Source organism: Oncorhynchus nerka, linkage group LG27, assembly GCF_034236695.1.
Source record: "Oncorhynchus nerka isolate Pitt River linkage group LG27, Oner_Uvic_2.0, whole genome shotgun sequence".
In the NCBI taxonomy this organism is placed as follows: Eukaryota; Metazoa; Chordata; class Actinopteri; order Salmoniformes; family Salmonidae; genus Oncorhynchus; species Oncorhynchus nerka.
This window is the reverse complement of record NC_088422.1, coordinates 32,627,126-32,636,414: the sequence shown is the minus strand read 5'-3', so window position 1 is coordinate 32,636,414 and position 9,289 is coordinate 32,627,126.

Here is a 9,289-nt window from a genome sequence, read left to right as displayed (position 1 = left end):
CTGCTTCTGCTTTCTTTATTCTGATCTGATATTGGCTAGGTTTTGTTTCTGTTGGTCTCTGTCTTGGAAGCGTTCTTCTGAATCTGAAGCCTATGTAAATGAAATGAATTTTGACATGAGAGAACTGGGTCATATACACTAGATAGAAGCCAAACGGACAAACCGGGATGGACTACCTGAACTTGTCCAACAAGAAACACTTGCTTTCATTGCAAAGCATTTTGCTACGGTGTGCAGTATTGAATCATTTTCCTTAGTGTGTTCAGATTGCATGGATATAACATGCCATTTAGCGCAGAATTTTAACCATCGTGACAGTCATGCATGCATATATTTTACGTATGGGTGGTCACAGAAATTGTGGGATTGCAAGTGTTGTGCGCTACCAACTGAGCTACAGAGGACCACAAGATGCAAATCCAATCAGCTGCTGCAACCTAATGCACACTGTACATGGTAAGAAATTATAGAGGATATTGCCATCTGTAGCAGTGTTGGTCATACTTTATTTGGATAGTCCCAAGTAGATGTTCAATAACTCAACATTTCAAATATCTACGAACCCTAACCATCCTAAACTTAAACCTAACCCTTATTCTAACCATAACCTTAGCAAGCAACATAGTTTGTTAATATTATGGCCATCTGTATATCATCTATATGGCACTATCCAAATAGTGGGACTGCAGTGTTTATTGTTTGAAGTCTGTTTTTCTTTTATTTGGGTCTTTATTTTTTCATTCTGTCTTTCTCCTCTTTTAAGTCACTCCATCTCACAAGACCAGTGGAGAATAAGAGCTGCCTGTGGTACATGTGAAGGTTCTATTGGTCCCATGAATGACATGGTTCCGGTTAGAAAAAGAGTAGTTCTACAACCTTTTTTAATATTTTCCAATATTGTAGATGGAGTAAATTGACAATCACTTTCCGGTGTAATCTAGTTTCAACTGGAGAAAAGAAAGTTCTGATTGTGTTCAAAGATTGCAATGGAAATGGTCACTCTTCTGAGTAATCTAGTCATGCGCTCTCATTTACAGCAGTGCACCTAAATTATTCCTTCTCTCAACTCACAAACAAAAAGTTAGCTCAAACACCTTGGTAGTCACGTCTTCACTCAGACCTTGAGTGTTAGAAAGTGTATTTGTGACTCCAGAAGGACTCCCCATCCGTTTTCCTAGAGGTCAGTAGAGTCACACAACAACAACCGAGTCGGTGCAGGAAAAGCAGTAAGTCTGCGGGCTGAGATATCCGCTCTCTAATTCTTGTTTGTGAAGAATGGTCACATGTGCACAGTGCACGGAAACAAGTCATATCTGCACCAGAACAGGCAAATAATACTGTTTCTAAAAGGGGACATGGGCAGAGTCAACCACACTGTAAGACAGCTCACACCCAAATGCACGGGCGAACAGGAATGGACCAGAGATTGATGCCTGTTGGTGGCCAGGCCATAGCCCCTATTTTTTGTTTTTATTTAACTAGGGAAGTCCGTTAAGAACCAGTTCTTATTTACAGTGATGGCCTACCCGTCATTTAGATTGCCCAGTCCAGAATATATGGTCTGGCACAAATGTAATGGGCTGAACCCTCGCCTCTAATCTCATATATATTTAAACAATCAAAAGTTTTGACACACCTATTCATTCCTGTGTTTTTCATTAGTTTTGACTATTTTCTACATTGTAGAATAATAGTGAAGACATCAAAACTATGAAATAACACATGGAATCATGTAATAACCTAACTAAATATGTTTTATACTTGAGATTCTTCAAAGTAGCCATCCTTTACCTTGAGAGCTTTGCATACTCTTGGCATTCTCTCAACCAGCCTCATGAGGTAGTCACCTGGAATCCATTTCAATTAACATGTGTGCCTTGTTAAAAGTTAATTTGCTGAATGTCTTTCGTTAATGCGTTTGAGCCAATTAGTTGTGTTGTGACAAGGTTGGGTTGGTATACAGAAGATAGTCCTATTTGGTAAAAGACCAAGTCCATATTATGGCAAGATCAGCTCAAATAAGCAATGAGAAACTACAGTCCATCATTACTTTAAGACATGAAAGTCAGTCCATTCGGAAAATTTCAAAAACGTTTCTTCAAGTGCAGTCGCAAAAACCATCAAGTGCTATGATGAAACTGGCTCTCATGAGGACCGCAACAGGAAAGGAAGACCCAGAATTACCTCTGATGAAGAGGATAAGTTCATTAGAGTTACCAGCCTCAGAAATTGCAGCGCAAATAAATGCTTCACAGAGTTCAAGTAACAGACACATCTCAACATCAACTGTTCAGAGGAGACTGTGTGAATCAGGTCTTTATGGTTTAATTGCTGCAAAGAAACCACTACTAAAGGACACCAATAATAAGAAGAGACTTGCTTGGGCCAAGAAACACGAGCAATGGATATTAGACCAGTGGAAATCTGTCTGATTTTTGGTTCCAACTGCTGTGTCTTTGTGAGAAGCAGAGTAGGTGAACGGATAATCTCCATGTGTGGTTCCCACCGTGAAGCATGGAGGAGGAGTTGTGATGGTGTGGGGGTGCTTTTCTGGTGACACTCAGTGATTTATTTAGAATTCAAGGCACACTTAACCAGCATGGCTACCACAGCATCCTGCAGCGATACGCCATCCCATCTGGTTTGGGCTTAGTGGGAGTATAATTTGTTTCTCAAAAGGACAATGACCCAACATACCTCCAGGCTGAGTAAGGGTTGCTATATTGTATTTACTTCACCACCATTGCCTTTTTTACCTTTACCTCCCTTATCTCACCTCACTTGCTCACATTGTTAATAGACTTATTTTTTACTGTATTATTGACTGTGTGTTTGTTTTACTCCATGTGTAACTCTGTGTTGTTGTATGTGTCGAACTGCTTTGCTTTATCTTGGCCAGGTCGCAATTGTAAATGAGAACTTGTTCTCAACTTGCCTACCTGGTTAAATAAAGGTGAAATATATATATTTTTTTTTTAAAGGGCTATTTGACCAAGAAGGAGAGTGATGGAGTGCTGCATCAGATGACTTGGCCTCCCCAATCACCCGACCCCAACCCAATTGAGATGGTTTGGGATGAGTTGGACTGCAGAGTGAAGGAAAAGCAGCCAACAATGCTCCACATTTGTTGGAACTCCTTTAAGACTGTTGGAAAGACATTCCAGGTGAAGCTGGTTGAGAGAATGCCAAGCGTGTGCAAAGCTTTCATCAAGGCAAAGGGTGGCTACTTTGAAGAATATAAAATATTTGTTTTAACTGTTTTTGGGTTACTACATGATTCCATATCTGTTATTTCATAGTTTTGATGTCTTCACTATTATTCTACAATGTAGAAAATAGTAAAAATAAAGAAAACACTTGAATGAGTAGGTGTGTCCAAACTTCTGTGTGTGTGTATGTATGTATATATATATATATATATATATATATATATATATATATATATATTTTTACACACATACACAATCAACAGTACCCAATAAATAGTGCCCACCAAAACACCAGTCTCAACGTCAACAGTAAAGAGGCGACTCCGGGATGCTGGCCTTCAAGGTAGAGTTCCTCTGTCCAGTGTCTGTTCTTTTGCCTATCTTAATCTCTTCTTTTTATTGGCCAGTCTGAGAAATTGCTTTTTCTTTGCAACTCTGCCTAGAAGGCCAGCATCCCGGAGTCGCCTCTTCACTGTTGACGTTGAGACTGGTGTTTTGCAGGTACTATTTAATGAAGCTGCCAGTTGAGGACTTGTGCGGCGTCTGTTTCTCAAACTAGAGACTTAATGTCCTCTTGCTCAGTTGTGCACCGGGGCCTCCCACTCCTTTTTCTATTCTGGTTAGAGACGGTTCGTTCTGTTTTGTGAAGGGAGTAGTACAGTGTTTTACCAGTTTCTTGGCAATTTCTCGCATGGAAAGCCTTAATTTCGCAGAACAAGAATAAACTGACGAGTTTCAGAAGAAAGGTCTTTGTTTCTGGACATTTTGAGCCTGTAATCAAACCCACAAAGGATGATGCTCCAGATACCCAACTAGTCTAAAGAAGGCCAGTTTTATTGCTTCTTTAATCGGGACAACAGTTTTCAGCTGTGCTAACATAATTGCAAAAGAGTTTTCAAATGATCAATTGGATTAGCTAACACAACGTGCCATTGGAACACAGGAGTGATGGTTTCTGATAATGGGCCTCTGTACGACTATGTAGATATTCCATTATCTGCCGTTTCCAGCTATAATAGTCATTTACAACATTAACAATGTCTATACTGTATTTCTGATCAATTTTATGTTATTTTAATGGACAAAACATGTGCTTTTTCTTTACCCCAAATGTGTGTGTGTGTGTGTGTATACAGTATGTGTACGTATGTATGTATACAGTATATGTAGGTTTGTATGTATGCTTACACAGGTCGTTTAGATATTATTAATACATTGTAAACCGAGATTAAGAAGCTTGCTGTGAGTTGCATCACATGGTTAATGCCTCCACAAGACTCTCCATCACAGGAGGTTGGTGTCACCTTATTTGGGGAGGATGGGCTCATGGTAATGGCTGGTGCGGAATTATGGCAAGGATGATAAGTATCAATAGGTGGAATGGTATCAAACGCATGGTTTCTATGCGTTTGATACCATTCCATTTGCTCCGTTCCAGCCATTATTATGAGCCGTCTTCCTCTCAGCAGCCTCCAATGCTCTTCTTGAAGGGTGAGTGGGTGTGTTTAGGAGAAAGAAGCAGGGTGGGTGAGCTTTTTAACTGCTGGCTCAGTCCCTGCATCATGCACTGTTCGTGTGACCCCTCTGGGACCGGATTTGTGCAGGGGCCACAGGTCTTGAGAAGTTATTTTTGGCCTGTATTAGATGGCAATGATGTCACTGTTTTCTCATCTTCCGAGCTGAACTGAGCCTAGCCCCAGAGATGTTTCTGAGTCCCTCCTGTTGTGCAGAGAGTGGTGGAAGAGGTGGGGACCTTCAGACAGACGAAGATCTCTCTGACCTCCTCCCACCAACACAATGGCGTTCCTCTGGATGACAGATGCTGCTTAACCCTCATGACCCTGTGTTCTGAGATGGCCGCGCTGACTGACAGAACAGCCGAGGACATAGAGAGACTCTACTACACAGATCCCCACTGCACAGGACGCTGGCCCTAAAAAGGAAGGAACTGTCTTTTAGGTGTCGCCCCTTGGTGATATATGTCTATCTAAGGAAGAGCTGTGTTAACACCATGGAATTAGGGGGGGACGACATTTAATTCAACTATCTTGTCTTAATTGAGGAAAATATTGAGACAAATTGACTATTAAATCACAATAAAAAAGGAGTTGAATAGTGACAGTGGTGACCAGCCTCAGGACTGTCCATTGTCATGATCTGACCTCAGCAGGGGCTCTGAGCAGTATTCATCATCACAGTGAACTCTGAGGGGAAAGGGGAGTTTAGTTTGTTTGACTACTCATGGCGCTTTTTGTTTGTGTTTGGTTTGGTCACAGTTACAATTCTTTTGAGCAGTTGTAAAGCATGTTAGAAATAAATACAAATGGAAAATGTTAATAAATCCAAGTTTATGGAATTTGAGAATAACTAATTGTGAATCAACCACTTTTATAGAACAATATTTCCAAGGTGCTCTAAGCTCACTTTAATTACAATGCGTGCAGTGAGCCATGTATAGTGTTTTCTGTGATAAAATCCAGTAATAAGAATGCATCCCGCCAACCCTCAGATATGGTAATGAGTGAGAGGATCCTGCAGAAAGGTGATACTATAAGAGAGAACAACATCTCAGGAAACACATCTTCACTCTGTAGTGTATTCATCATTAACCATACTCCAAAATCCCTGACAAGCAGTCCTTCAGATCTGCCTCTAGTATACAGCTGCACTTTCCCTCTTACACTCACATCTCTCTCTTTCTAGTTCTCTTGCTCCCTGTCTATTTCTCTCTCCGAGCGCTGTGCTCCTCTCCTTCACATAACATCCTGTCAGCTGCATTGGCATTTTCCCCAAGCACCCCAGAGCCTGCCTGCCCCATCCCCTACCCGACGCCCCCCTGGCCTGTTCACCACTCTGCCTGTAACCCCTGCCCTGGCACCCAGCCCTCTGCCCTGGGCGGAAGGCAGGGTCTGATGGAGGGCCTGCCTATGCCCGCAGGTGATTTTATTTGGCGCTGCCAATTTACAGTACCGGTCAAAAGTTTGGACACACCTACTCATTCAAGGGGTTTTCTTTATTTTTACTATTTTCTATATTGTAGAATAGTAATGAATACACCATAACTATGAAAGAACACATATGGAATCATGTAGTAACCAAAAAAGTGTTAAACAAATCAAAATATTTTTGATCTTTTAGATTCTTCAAAGTAGCCACCCTTTGCCTTGATGACAGCTTTGCACACTCTTGGCATTCTCTCAACCAGGTTTGCCAAAAATCTCAACTGTGGACTCATCAGACCATGAATGTCCATTGCTTGCAAGTCTCTTCTTCTTATTGGTTCTCCTTAAGTAGTGGTTTCTTTGCAGCAATTTGACCATGAATTCCTGATTCACGCAGTCACCTCAGAACAGTTGATGTTGAGATGTGTCTGTTTCTTTCAACTCTGTGAAGAATTTATTTGGGCTGCAATTTCTGAGGCTGGTAACTCTAATGAACTTATCCTCTGCAGCAAAGGTAACTCTGGGTCTTCCTTTCCTGTGGCGGTCCTCATGAGAGCCAGTTTCATCATAGTGCTTGATGGTTTTTGCGACTGTACTTGAAGAAACTTTCAAAGTTCTTGAAATTTTCCAGATTGACTGACCTCCATGTCTTAAAGTAATGATGGACTGTCGTTTCTCTTTTCTTATTTGAGCTGTTCTTGCCATAATATGGACTTGGTATTTTACCAAATAGGGCTATCTTCTGTATACCACCCCTACCTTGTCAAAACACAACTGATTGGCTCAAATGTATTAAGAAGGAAATTAACTTTTAACAAGGCACACATGTTAATTGAAATGCATTCCAGGTGACTTTCTCATGAAGCTGGTTGAGAGAATGCCAAGAGTGTGCAAAGCTGTCATCAAGGCAAAGGGTGGATACTTTGAAGAATCCCACATTTAAAAATATATATATTTAGATTTGTTTAACACATTTTTGGTTATTACAAGATTGTATATGTGTTATTTCCTAGTTTTGATGTCTTCACTATTATTCTACAATGTAGAAAATAGCAAAAGAATAAGAAAAACCTTTGAATGAGAAGGTGTGTCCAAACTTTTGACTGGTAATATGTATATATATATAGATAGATATTATTTTGTTTTATTGTTGGACATAAAATATTATAAAAACATGAGCAAATCAGCTCCATCTCCATCTCGTGCTCCTGTCTTCTCTCTCTCTCTCTCTCTCTCTCTCCCTCTCTCTCTCCCTCTCTCTCTCACACGCTGAAAACAGAGCCAAGTTTGATAAGATGAAGTGTGTTAGTCTTTATGAGCTCTATACAAGTTTATAGCCTATAATTTACCCCTTAATATCATAATACTGATGTAAAATTAATTTTGTGTAGATACCACGCGAAGCCTGATATCAACATTATTTAAAAGATGATTTGATATAGGCCAAGCACTAACAACATTATCTTAGGCTATACCTAATTTCTCGGCTAGGGCTATTATTTCCTGCCTTTCACCTCATACGCTCTTGACGCTGTCTCCCTACCATGTTCTGATATCTAGCGCTAGGTGGCACTGTGCCTTTTTGATAAAAGTGAAATACTTGCTATTATTCACCCCTTGAGGAACTAGTCCTATGGAGAGAAAAATCTCAAGAATCACATCGAGAAAGTCACAAGGATGGATCTATTAGGCATACATATGTGGTATGTTTTCCACTCCCTATATTAAAACCATGAAAAGGCTATGATATGCGTTGCCTAATGAGCGAAAGCCTATTGGTTGGCAAATGGTACAAAATATAATCACCTAGCATAATTCTTAAATGGCAAAAGAAAAACACAACATTTCCACGTGCATGTGTGTGTGTGTGTGTGTGTGTTTCTGAGAGCGAGAGAGAGAGAGAGTGTCAGACCATACATTTATTACAAAATCACTTGTATAGGCTACTTATCAAATGGGCTGACTTCTTTCAGTTCCAGTGTGACTTTTCAGATGCCACGCGTCAAAAAGCGCCAGATCAGAGCCCACGCTCTCCACAGGAAACAAAGCACAATCTGGAGTTGTTTTTATTTTCATCATTAACTATTTCCATTAATCATCTTATTTTGTCGGACGAAGCCGTTTATGATCGACAAAGTGCAGTCTGTGTAATTGCAGAAGCGCGTGTCTAAATTGCCATTAATTGAGGCAATTAGCTGGATGTCATTTGAATTGCAAAGTACATTTGATAAAAAAGCAAAGGTAAATAATCTTGAAGACTTCTTTCGAGCACATTATTAATATACTTATATATAGGCTACAAAAGTTGATAAAGATATTCCATTTGAATTGCCGCAATATATTTAGCAATATGTAAAATAACATAAAACTATAGCCAGGTTAATTCATAACTCGTTAATTTCTTATGGGTCACATGATGTTCACTGTGGTCCATGATCTAATTTCCCGTGCTTTAATCATGTGAACTATGCACATTTCTTTTTATAAAATATAGGGGTAGTTGATACCATTTCAATTCTGCAGATGTAAAGCCCAAATGTAAAAACACTTCTATGTGAAATAATTTAAAGTGTTAAAGATTGTTATCGATTATGGTATCCTTCCAGTAGATCCGATGTTATTGATCTTTTAAGGGGGATTATTTTTGTGGGGTAACCCACCAATTCTCTCTACCCCCCCCTCTCTCTCTGTCTCTGTCTCTCTCTCTCTCTCTCTCTCTCTCTCTCTCTCTCTCTCTCTCTCTATATATATATATATATATATATATATATATATATATATATCTTCCCCCTCCACCTCCCAAAAACACTATATCTCTAAAAATATTGACTATATCACCTAAAATAGGTAAACATGCAATCGTCTATAAAGTCCATAATCATTTGAACAGTTCTACGGCCCTGTGGTTGGATCGTATGTGAAACCTTATTTTATCTCAATATATCACTATTATCACTGGCGCTCGTATTTTGATCTGCTACATATTATCTCTTAGCAGCAGGCTTTAAATCAAAGAACAGCACCTCTTCTGCTACGATACGCCAGTCCGTTTAAAACACCTCAGAGGGCAATGTTTTAGGATTAGCCTAGATAGGCCTATATTACGTTTCTGAAAATAGCGTGATGCACATAACCTAC